The following is a 12,142-nucleotide window of genomic DNA, read 5'->3' on the forward strand; positions in this document are numbered from 1 at the left end:
TCCATTCTCGAAGAGGATGAAAATGACATCACTATGCTAGAGCCCAATTTCAGTTTTCCAACAGTGGCTGATCAGACCGGTATGAACTTGGAATGCTCTACCACAGGTAGGGTACAAATATTCCATGTGAACGTTAGGGATGGATTTTCTAAATTTGCACATCCTGCATTTCCTTTGAGCTGTTTCAATTCTGCTTTGCTCATTGAGCACAGCACCTTCTCTGATGTGGGCACACCATGCTGAGAGGTCCTGTGCCAGTGTCTCTCATGTCACAAAATGAATTCCAAAGTTCTTAAGAGATACCTTGAGAGTGGTCTTGTATCACTTCTTCTGATCACCATGTGAACCCTTGCTCTGGGTGAGTTGCCATAAAATAGTTTTTTTGGCAAGTGTATGTTTTGCATTCAAACAATGTGGCCAGCACATCAGAGTTGCACTCTCTGAAGCAGGGTTTGAATGTTTTGCAGTTTAGCTCAAGAAAGGACCTCAGTGTTTTGTATCTTATCCTGCCAGGTGGTCTTCAGAATCTTCCTAAGACAATTCAAATGGAAGTCATTCAGTTTCCTGGCATGGGACTGGTAGACTGTCCATGTTTCACAGACATGCAACAATGAGTTCAGCACAAGGGCTCTGTAGACCTTCAGTTTGGTAGTTAGTCTATATCTTTACTATCCCATACTTTCCTTCAGAACCCCCAAACACTGAGCTAGCTCTGGCGATGCATGTGTCAACCCCATTATCAATGTGTACATCCCTGGAAAGTACACTACCAAGGTAAGTGAATTGATCCACAGTGCTCAAAACTTCTCCATTTTCTGTAAGCAAGGATTCTACGTATGGATGGTGTGGTGGTGGCTAATGGAGCACCTGTGTTTTCCTGGTTTTAGTTGTTAGGCCAAAATTAGCACAAGAAGTAAAGAATTGATCCATACTTTGTTGTCTCTCAGCTTCAGAGGCTGCATTGAGTGTACAGTCATCTGCAAACAGAAAATCATGTACCAACACTTCCTCCACTTTGCTCTTGGCTTGTAGCCTTTTCAAGTTGAAGAATTTACCATCAGTGCGGTAGCTGACCTTGATGCCATGTTCATCCTTATTGAAAGCAGTTGACTGCATGACTGAAAACATCATGTTAAAAAGCATGGGAGCAAGCAGACAGCCTTGTTTCACTCCATTGGTGACTGGGAAAACATGAGAGCATTATCTATTATCTAGAACCTGGGCAAGCATGCAGTCATGAAATTGATGTACAATGCTGATGAACTTCTCCTGGAAACCACATTTTTACATAATTTTCCCTAAGCCCACATGACTGACAGTATCAAATGCCTTGCTTAGATCCACAAACATTGTGTACAGACCTCTGTTCTGCTCCTGACATTTCTCCTGGAATTGTCAGGCAGCAAACTCTATATCGAGTGTTCCTCAGTTCTTTCTGAAGCCACACTGGCTCTCAGTCAGAAGACCATTTTCTTTGTATATGTGCCTATAGATATAGATAGTATGTAGTATATTACTGATACCATATTACAGGTACTGTATATAAATACATGTATATTTTTATGTGTATGTTTGAGTCTCTATTCTTTCCTTTTTTTCCCTTTTGTATTATTTTCTTTACTCTTTGTTTCTCTTTTAATTTCATTTTCCTATCTTTGTCTTAACTACAATGCTACTGTATTCTCTAAGCCTTTAGTCAAACAGTGACTGAAGGTTGTCCTTTACCCTTAAATTCTCTGTCAACCAGCAAGTGCACACAATCCATTCATTCTGACTAAGAAACCAAAGATTCTCCCCACTGTTTCAACAATCCGGCTAGCAGCTGTTGTGGGGGTGAAAGACCAGCACAAGCCCAACAACAAGAATGCTACCAGCAAGCTGCAAAAGCACAGGTTCTTTTGATCTGCTTAACTAAGGAAAGCAGCATTAAGGGGTTGACAAGTTTACTTTAATTCAGCATACAAATATCATTCACTTAGTTCAGGGGAAAAAACCAGCACTCTGAACCGCAGAGCAAAATACAAACAAAGTATAAACATTGACAGGCAGACCTTGTCTGATTCAAATCCTGATACATAGTTACCAGAATTTAACAAAGTCTCAGCATCCAGGTTACAAGCTAGAGGGCTCTTAGCTACAGCTGCCTGGATTCTCCACATCAGCACCACCGTGAGTGAGAGCCCTAAACAAATTACAAACATCAACAGACCAAATACAGTTCATAGTTACCAACATCTAGGTTCAGCCCAGGAGCTCACAACGAGGGCTGGCCCAGAGTTGCTCGCGCCACCACTGCTGTGCGTAAGAGCTCTAAAGAAGAGAAAGCTAACCCCTGGTTTTATATCTTTTTCAGCATCAGGGGTGAGTCACACATGCGACTCACCCACGTGACCTAGAATTGTCACAGCCACTCACCCGTGACCTAGGATCATCACAAAGAGGCAACTTAAACCCACATGGTCTAAAAGCTTCTGCTGTCTCAGACATGTCACTCAAACTCATGTGTAAACTAGGCCCTCCCCTGAGGTAAGGAGGCACCAAGGACACCCAAATCTAATTAAGGAAACAAAGGCCAAACTCTCCAAGGGCACTTAGTTGAACTGAGTGCTAAGAGCCCATTTTGCTTACCAACACACCTACCCACCCCTTCCTTGGAGGAACTACTAAATCAAAACTGTGCTCCCATCAGCAAGAAATTGTGAAATACTATTCTAAGAATATGCTTTCAATTAATTGGAATAAGTCTTCCTTTTGGAATCAAATTGAGAACGTCCAAATAACTTCCCTTTTACATGCCAGACAAATGAGAATAGAAATGCAGGAAAAATAATAATCTCTTTTTCTAAGTAGACTTTATATATAATCTTAGGGTTTGTTTTCATTTTTTTTTTTCTTTTGTGAATTTCATGACCTGGAATTCAAATATTTACAGTGTACACCACCAACTCCCTATTCCAGACAGACAGATATATTCATTCCCTCAGTATATTGCAGGCATTTCTATTTCTGTACTTTTGTTTAATCTTTTCTCTTTACATGGATATCCTCTTTTATCTTCTCTATCTACCCATTTCTCAATGCACAAATAAAGTTCCACTTCCTCCATAAAACATTTTCTGGATTCTCCAGCACATGGGCATCCCACCCTTTTCTGAATTCCCACAGCACTTAATGCATGCACTATTCATTTGGTACAAATTTTGCATTTTATCTCCAAAATACTATAAAGTCCTTGGAGATAGATACCATGCTATATGTACACATGTATGTATGTATACATACTGTGGTATACTGATTACTTGGGAGGATACGCGTGTGTGTGTGTTGATTTTTGTCACAACAACATTCATATTTGTGGGCTTTCACTGACACTTAACCAGATAAAACTGGATTGAGTTGGTTTCTCCACCCTTAGTACATTCCTTGTGTGTCAAATGATAGATTTTGTGCTATACATATGCTTTTAATTATTCTTTCTTTACGTTTTTAATTATGTGGTTTTAAGAATAGCCATTACTCTAAGGAAATATGTAAAAGTTGCAGCTCTTAAAAAGCACACTTTACTTACTATTAGAAATATTGTAGTGACTATTGGTAGATTGTCAATTCCCTGAAAACTCACTTGATATAAACAACACCGAAAGCCTATGGGACATAATTTAAGATAATCCTGAAAAAATACACTGATTGATAAAGTTGCATTGACTGTTGAATGTGATAAAGCTGTGATTTAATGAAGAAAGTTAAAGAAGAGGTCAAAATTTTATGAATACTGTACCCCAGTCAACTGCTTAACACTACAGCAGACAAACAAGTTGACTTACAGATGCTGATGGGAGTTTTCATGTCAGAAATTCCCTACAGAAATGAAATTATAGTTTTAGACCTTTTCTCCAAAATGCTTTTACTCCTAACCTAAAGAGATTGTTGTGATCAAAATACATTTCAAACTTTAAAATATGATATAGATGGCACTCTGAATAAGGTAGTTTTATTGCATCCTGTCATTGTATCTCTGTCTAGTAGAGGATCTGACATATATGCTGTTGTTCAGTCATTTCAGGCATTTCTGACTCTTTGTGACTACATTTAGGATTTCCTTGGTAAAGACACTGGAATGTTTTGCCATTTCTTTCTTCAGGTAATTTTACAGATGTGGCAGTTCAGGCTAATAAGTTTAACTGTCATGCCCAGGGTCACACAGCTAGTAAGTGTCTGAGACTGGATTTGAATTCACGAAGAGGAGTCTTCCTGACCCCAGGCCCAGCACTCTATCTACTGCACCACATATCCGTCCCATCTGACATATATTGTCAGCATTTCATAAAGAGTCAATAAACACTATGTACTTATAAGTTTTGGGCTTTGTTAATGTTCAAAATAGACATTACAAAATGAAGGAAAGACTGAATAGAATATCACAGAACCATCCATACAACAATTCCTTATGAATTTAAGACAACAAATATAGCTCATAGAAAAGAATTTACATCTGGTATATTCATAAGAAATTAATCATAGAACCTCCCTAATTCATTTAGTGGAAGAGAAACATGTTCCCATAAACATGTGTCCCAACATTTCACATGATGTATGTTTGAATGTTAGCATCGATGGGAGTTGTACAAGAGTATCAAGGGCAGAATAGACCCCTTTTAAGGATGAAAACAAACTTCCACTTGGATGTCTTTTCTCAGTTCTGCTCAAATTCACAATTTTAAATTCCACTTAATTGAACTGAGAAAGTGCCAGCCTCTCCACCCACAAGCCCAACCGCCGTTCTGCTCACACTTTCTCATTTAGAGCATTATACTTTTATCCTCTGCTTCGGAGTTGCTCACAGGACATCTGTCAAATAACCCTACAGAAGTTTTATACCCGGGTGTTGAAAATATTCTTTTTTAAAAAATCTGCTCCAAAGCAACAACATTTTAAAATTAGCACCAGTAACTCACAATATATCACAATTAATATCTATTAGTTTAGTTTAATTTATCAAGTTTTCACATTAGCTCCTAATGACTATATTTTATTTAGAAGTCAGTAGTTCATGCATAATGGATGTATAGTACACTGATCCCTTTCATAATTCTAATTTATCCCCCATTTTATAATAAGGTAATTAGTTGATATAATTATTAAAATATATATAGTATATTTATTAGCTTACTACTTGAGAAATGAAAAGGCATTTGTTTGGGGATGTTTAAAGACATTTATATTATTTAAATGTACAAGTAGGCTGGAGTGTAACTAAACAGAATGTAATGGTTTGTCTGAATAAAGTATTGGGAAATTGAAATTGTCTCATCAATCTGAATACAAACAGCTTCATGGCAAACAAAAAGAAAGAGACTAGAACTTTGATGTTTGCTATTATCTGAAAGAATATTTTCATGGCAAAACTGTATGAGATGGGTTTGGAAATAGAGCAGAAAAGAGTGTGTATGTTCCTCCATTCCATACCATTACCCTGTCTCAGTGCTCAGTTAAAAAAAAAAAAGTGGTAGCGGGAAGTAACCTCTTCAAAGTAGGTACATTTAATGTCTAATAAAATGCTTTCTGAATTAAACTCTTTTCTAAAGATAGACTTAAATTAACATACTAAATCATTTCCTCTACCAACATCAAATGCCTTGTCATGGCATAAAGATTATCCTTGGTTCCTAAAGGCTGTGTTAGTTGAAGGCAAGCTGTGGGAGACACCATCATACTGTAAAGGAATACAGTTCAATAACACACTGTGAAAGACCAGTATAACAAAGCTCAGATAGATTTGTTGCCCAAAAGTTGGTCACCTAGTGATGAGATTTGGTGGCCATAACACTTAATGAAACCATCTTCAAATTCAGCTTAAGGGACTTACTAGCTCTATGACTCAACCTCCTTAAGCCTCAGTTTCCTTATCATTAAAACAGAAAGTGAGGTAAATATTTATAAAAGATTTTTTAAAACTTGAAATGTCATACGAATGTTAGCTATTATAACACATCAATGGAAGGAGAATTCATGAATCTTTGAAGTAATAAGTACAAAATGAATAAATGAGCTTTGAAGTTCTTTGGAATATTAATTCTCAAGATTTATGAAGTCATCTTTCTTGGAGGAGGTAACAACTTGTATTTTAAAAGGTATAACATATTTAGGTATTTATCTTCCTCTTCATGTGAGGAGAGGACATTAAGGTACAATCATTTTTTTTTCCATATCCATTGACAGAAGTATGAATGAAGTTATGATCTGACTCAATATGCAAGTTTTGGCCCACACATTCCCAAGTGACCTTAATGGAATCCTAGCAACAGAATCCCTGTGTACTTTGAAAAATTTCCTCTCTATTAAAAAAATGGTTATTAATACTCTAAAGGGGAAAAAAGAGAAACTGAAAACATATTCATTACTTTGACACTTACCTCTATGTAATAAAAAATTCCCTCTCTCTCTCTCTCTCTCTCTCTCTCTCTCTCTCTCTCTCTCTCTGTCTCTCTCTGCCATGAGCAAGTATACATATACACATATGTATGAATACTCTATAGATTGAAATCCCATAGACTTTTGGTTTTTTTTATAAAAATGATTTCCAATAATTCTGTATTATTTTATTATGTAACACATTTTGTGAATGATAGCTAATGGTCTGACATCTGAAATCTGACATGCTCTCACTATTGTGTCATGGATGATTACAAATTCAAAAGCTGCACAAATGTGTGTTGTTATTCTTAGCTTATGAGATTTATTGTGTACAAATATTCTGTCATTACTCCAAATAATCTATAGCATTAAAACTTATTTAATAAAAGTGGTGGAATAGAGGCAGCAAACCAGATGAACTTCTCAACATTCTCTTCCAAACAACATTAAAATAATGCCTCAAATTGAATTTTGAAGAAGCAGATCAACAGCAGGTCAGGGTGAGACATTTTTCCAACCTAAGACAACGTAGGATGCAAGCCAATGAGGTCTATGACATTAGAAAGGTCTGTAACATCGGGGAGGGGACCACCTTGCAGTACCTGGAAGAGGTGGCACAAGAGGTGCAATCTGGAGGCTAGCCCAAAAGGAGCTGCAGCAGCTTTGAGAGTTCTCAGTCCAGAGAGGGTCAGATCACTGGTCAGAAAGAGATTACAGGGGACCATTTGCTGGCACTGGGTCCTACTAGCACTGATGGGTACCTTTTTTCCCCATAAGCAGTTCCGGGTCACAGTTCTAGGATTCAGAGAAGCTCTTGTGATCAGTCACAAGTCAACAGTGACCCTGGTCATTGTTCCAAGGCAGAGAGGATCACTAGCACTTGTAGCCACCCTGGTCACAGTTCTGGGACCTAGAAGAGTGCTAGTGCTTGCACATGCAGGGGAACAAGGGTATTTCCTGGGTAAAGACCAGAGCACAGACAAAGAGTAACACAAAAAATGCCCAAAGTTTGGGATAATGCTTCCTCACCCTTAGATGAGCAGAGCACAACTTTAACACAAAGTTCAAAGCCAAGAAATATGAGAAATTCAAAGCCTAGTAAAATTAGAAAATAACATTTGACCATAAAAATCTATGATGGTATCAAGGAAGACCAAGAAACAAACTCAGAAAAAGACAACAATGTAAAAACAGCTATAACTAAAGCTCAAAAGTAAATGCTAATTGAGTACAACCCCAAAAAGAGTTTCTGGAAGAGTTAAAGAAAGAGACAAGAGTAGTAGAGGGAAAACTGGGGAAAGAAATGAAAGTGATAAGAAAAAATTATGAAGAGTATTAACAGCTTGGTAAAAAGAGTCACAAAAATGCTGAAGAAAAGAAAGCCTTATAAATCAGAATAGGTCAAATGGAAAAAAAAGTACAAAAAAACACTGAAGAAAATAATACTTAAAAAACAGTATATGCTAAATGGAAAAAGAGGAGCAAAAGCTCACTGCAGAAAATAATTCCTTAAAAATTAGAATTGGGAAAGTGGAAGCTAATGACTCCATGAGACATCAAGAAACCATAAAGCAAAGTCAAAAGGATTAAAAAAGGAAGAACATATGAAATATCTCATCAGAACAGTAACTGACCTAGAAAATAAATCAAAGAGAGATAATTTAAGAATTATTGGACTACATGAAAAACATAAACAAAAAAATAGCCTCAACATCATGGTTCATGAAATTACAAGGAAAAATGTCTTGATATTTTAGGAAGAGAGGAAAGAATAAAATTTGAAAGAATCCGCCAATCACCTCCTGAGAGAGATCACAAAAAAGAAAACTCCCAGGAATATTGGAGCCAAATTCCATGGCTCCCAGGTAATGGAGAAAATATTGCAAGCAGCTAGAAAGAAACAGTTCAAATATCATAGAGCCACAGTCAGGATCACAGGAAATTTAACAACTTCCACATTGAAGAAGGAGACAGTTTGGAATATGATATTCTAGAAGCAAAGGAACTAGGATTATAACCAAGAATAACCTATCCAGGAAAACTGAATATAATCATTAAGTTGTAAAAAATGCATATTTAGTGAAATAAAGGACTTTTAAGAATTCCTTACAAAAGAACAGAGCTGAATAGAAAATTTGAAATTGAAATACAAAACCTACGAGAAACAAAAAAAAGGTAAACATGAAAGAGAAATACTATGGCACTTAATAAGGTTAAAGAGTTTATGTTCCTATATGGCAAGATGAGACATGTAACTCCTAAGAACTTTGTCATTATTAGGACAATTAGGAGTTTACATAGACAGATGACATGAGTCTGAGTAAATTATATTGAGATGATCCGAAAAAAAATGAAACAATAAGAAAGAGGAGAAGGGGGAGGTTGAATAGGGAAATTTCATCACATAAAAGAAACATGAAAGGAAGAGTTTTTGTAGTGGAGGGGAAAATTAAGTTTGCAGGTGGACAATGCATGAACTTCACTCTCATTGGAATTGGTTCAAAGAGGGAGGAATATATCTACATGATTAGTTGAGTCCAGAAATCTATCTTACCCAACAGGAAAATGAATGGGTAAAAGGATGAGAGAAAGGTTGGGGGGAGGTAATAAAAGAGAGGGAAGATTTAGGGAAACAGGGATCAGAAGCAAAACAGAACTTTGAAGGAGAGGATAAAAAGAGAGAGACAAGATTAAACAGAAGAAAATAGGATGGAGGGAAATACACAGTTGATAATTATAACTGTGAATGGAATGAACTCATCCTTGAAAGAGAAATGGATAACAGAATGGATTAGAAACTAGAATCCAGCAATATGTTGTTTACAATAAACCCACTTGAAACAGAAAGACACACCCATAGTGTTAAAATAAGGGGTTAGGGAAGAATCTATTATCCTTCAACTGATGTAAAAATGGCAGGGGTAGCAATCATGATCTCAAACAAAGCAAAAGCAATATGTATGTATATGTATGTATGTATGTATGTATGTATACATATATAAATAATTAAAAGAGATAATCAGGAAAACTATATTTTGTTAAAAATGTGCCATAATCAATGAAGCAATATAAAAAAATACTCAGTTTCCCTGATATAGTCCTCACTTATCAAATACATAGTGTACTGAGTCAAATTTATAAAAAGAAAAAAAGTCATTGCTCAATTGATAAATGGTCAGAGAATATGAACAGGCAGTTTTTGGATGAAGAAATCAAACTATCTATAATCACATGAAAATGCTCTAAATCACTATAAATAGATAAATGCAAATTAAAATTCCTCTGAGGTACTACCTTATACCTTTCAGATATGATGAATGCTTTAGGGAATGAGGGAAAATAGTTTTACTAATGAACTGTTGGTCAGGTTGAGAACTGATCCAACCATTTTGAAGAACAATTTGGAACTATACCTATAGGGCTATAAAATTGTGCATGCTTGTAGACTGAGCAATATCACTTCTCTGTCTGTGCCCCCAAAGAGATCAAAGAAAAGGGAAAAGGACCTATATGTACAAAGATATTTATAGCAGCTTTCTTTGTTGTAAAGAAATTGATGGGGTGTCCATGAAATGGGGAATGGTCAAACAAGTTGTGGCATATGATTGCAGTGGAGTACTATTGTACTGTAAGAAATGGTAAAGGGAATGTTTCAGAAAAACATGGGAAGACATACATGAACTGTTGCAAAATGAAATGAGCAGAACCAGAACATTGGATGCAGTAGCAGCAATAATGTAATGATGATCAATTGTGAAAGACTTAGATACTCTGATCAATACAATGATCAAAGACAATTTCAATGGGATTCATGATGAAAAATGCCATCCACTTCCCAGAGAAAAATGATGAACTCTTAATGCAAATGGACATATAAATTTATTACTTTTTTGCAATATGGCTAATGTGCAAATATACATGTTTAATTGTTATTATATTGCTTGCCTTCTCAGTGGGTGGGAAGAGGAAAGAGGAAAGGACAGAATTTGGAACTCAATACTTAAAAAATAAAAAGGAAGTCAAAAATAAATTGCACACATACATACAATAAAACATTAGATAATGAGTCCTTCATATCAGCTATACACATGAGTAAGAGAAATTATCTGAGCAGAGGCTGAAGTGTCTGGAAATCATCATCATCATCATCACCATCAGCAATAGTAATTTATAATCATTTATTCATCATTTGTTGTGTGTCAAGCACTGTTCTAACAGCCGGGGTACAAGAAAAAAAGGGGAAAAACCCAACAATAGTCTCTACCCTTCAAAGAACTCACATTTTAATAGGGGAGACAGCATGCTCATAAATGTGTATATGTAAGATTGATGCAATGTAAATGGTAAGTGACCTCAGGTAGAAGGCACTCAGAGTATATTGGGAGGAGGACAACATCAGGAAAGACCTCTTGCAGAAGATAAGATTTAAGCTCATTCTTGAAGGAATTCTGGGGAGTCAGGAAGCAGAGGTGAGAAGGGAGAGCAATCCAAGCACATGAACCAAACATATGCTATTCACACATAGTTAGCAGGTGAAGTGCCCTGTGCAAGGAACAGAAAGAAGGTCAACATCCCTGGTTCACAGGGTACATGAAAATAAGAAATGTGGAAATATTTGAAAAGTCTAGGGTGTAAAGTGATTCAACAGCCGAAGTATTTTATATGTGATCCTAGACTTAATAGGGAGCTGGAATTTATTGAGTGGGGAAATGGGTATTGGGGGTGAGGGCATGGTCAGAACTATCCTTTAGGGAAATCACTTTGACAGCTGAGTGGAGGAGGAATTGGAACAGAGAGTGTTTTGAGGCAGGTAGACCAATCAGACAGCTTTTCTGATAACTCAGATGAGAGGTGATGAGGACCCAAACCAGGGTGATAGCTGTGTGAATGGAGAAAAAAAGGATATATTAGAGAGATCGGATAAAGATAGAAATGCTAAGACATAAGGATAGATTGGATACATGTGGCAAGTGCAAGTAAGGAGTCAAGGATGCCTTTGAGATCATAAGTCTAGCTGATGAGGCATAGTAGAGTCCTTTACAGTAACAGGGGAGTTTGGAAGAGAGGTGAGCTGAGTCTCAGATGGCTATACGACATCCCATTCAAGATGTCCAATAAGCAACTGGCAATGGAAGACTTAACATCAGGAGGGAGTTTAGAACAAGGTAAATCAATCTAAGAATCTGGAAATAATTGTTGGAGCATCTAGAATTTGCAATGAGGATTCTAAGTTTTCCACCACTATCTGAGAGGTATAATTATCACAACCACAAAAATGTTAAACTCCCTCAAAGCACAAATCATTGCCCACTTCATGGGAGTGAGACAGGTAAACATGAATGTTGGGAAAAGACAATCAGAGTGAGATGTAGGACAGACTTCATATTGCCCCCAAATCATTATGGGACCTGTAAAGACCTAGCAGGAGTTTTGAAAGTCTGGTGAACGTTGATTAGATTAGTCCTTATGAAATTATGAATCTCTTTTTGCTGAAGCTAATTGATGTTTCACAGTATATAATAAATTCAACATGTAACTTTAAGTGTGGTGCTGCTTGTCAGGATTCCTTCAAGCCTTCCTTCTGTTTTCTTTAAGGCATTTCAAAAGCATGTTTCGATTCTCCCCTTTTCTTGTCCTTTTCTTTGTTTCTTTCTGCTTTGTATCTTTTTTGACAACCTTATTTCTAGTTCTTTTTTCCCTATTCTCTCATGCTTCCACCAATTTATAA

This window comes from Trichosurus vulpecula, chromosome 1 (genome assembly GCF_011100635.1).
Source record: "Trichosurus vulpecula isolate mTriVul1 chromosome 1, mTriVul1.pri, whole genome shotgun sequence".
NCBI lineage: Eukaryota > Metazoa > Chordata > Mammalia > Diprotodontia > Phalangeridae > Trichosurus > Trichosurus vulpecula.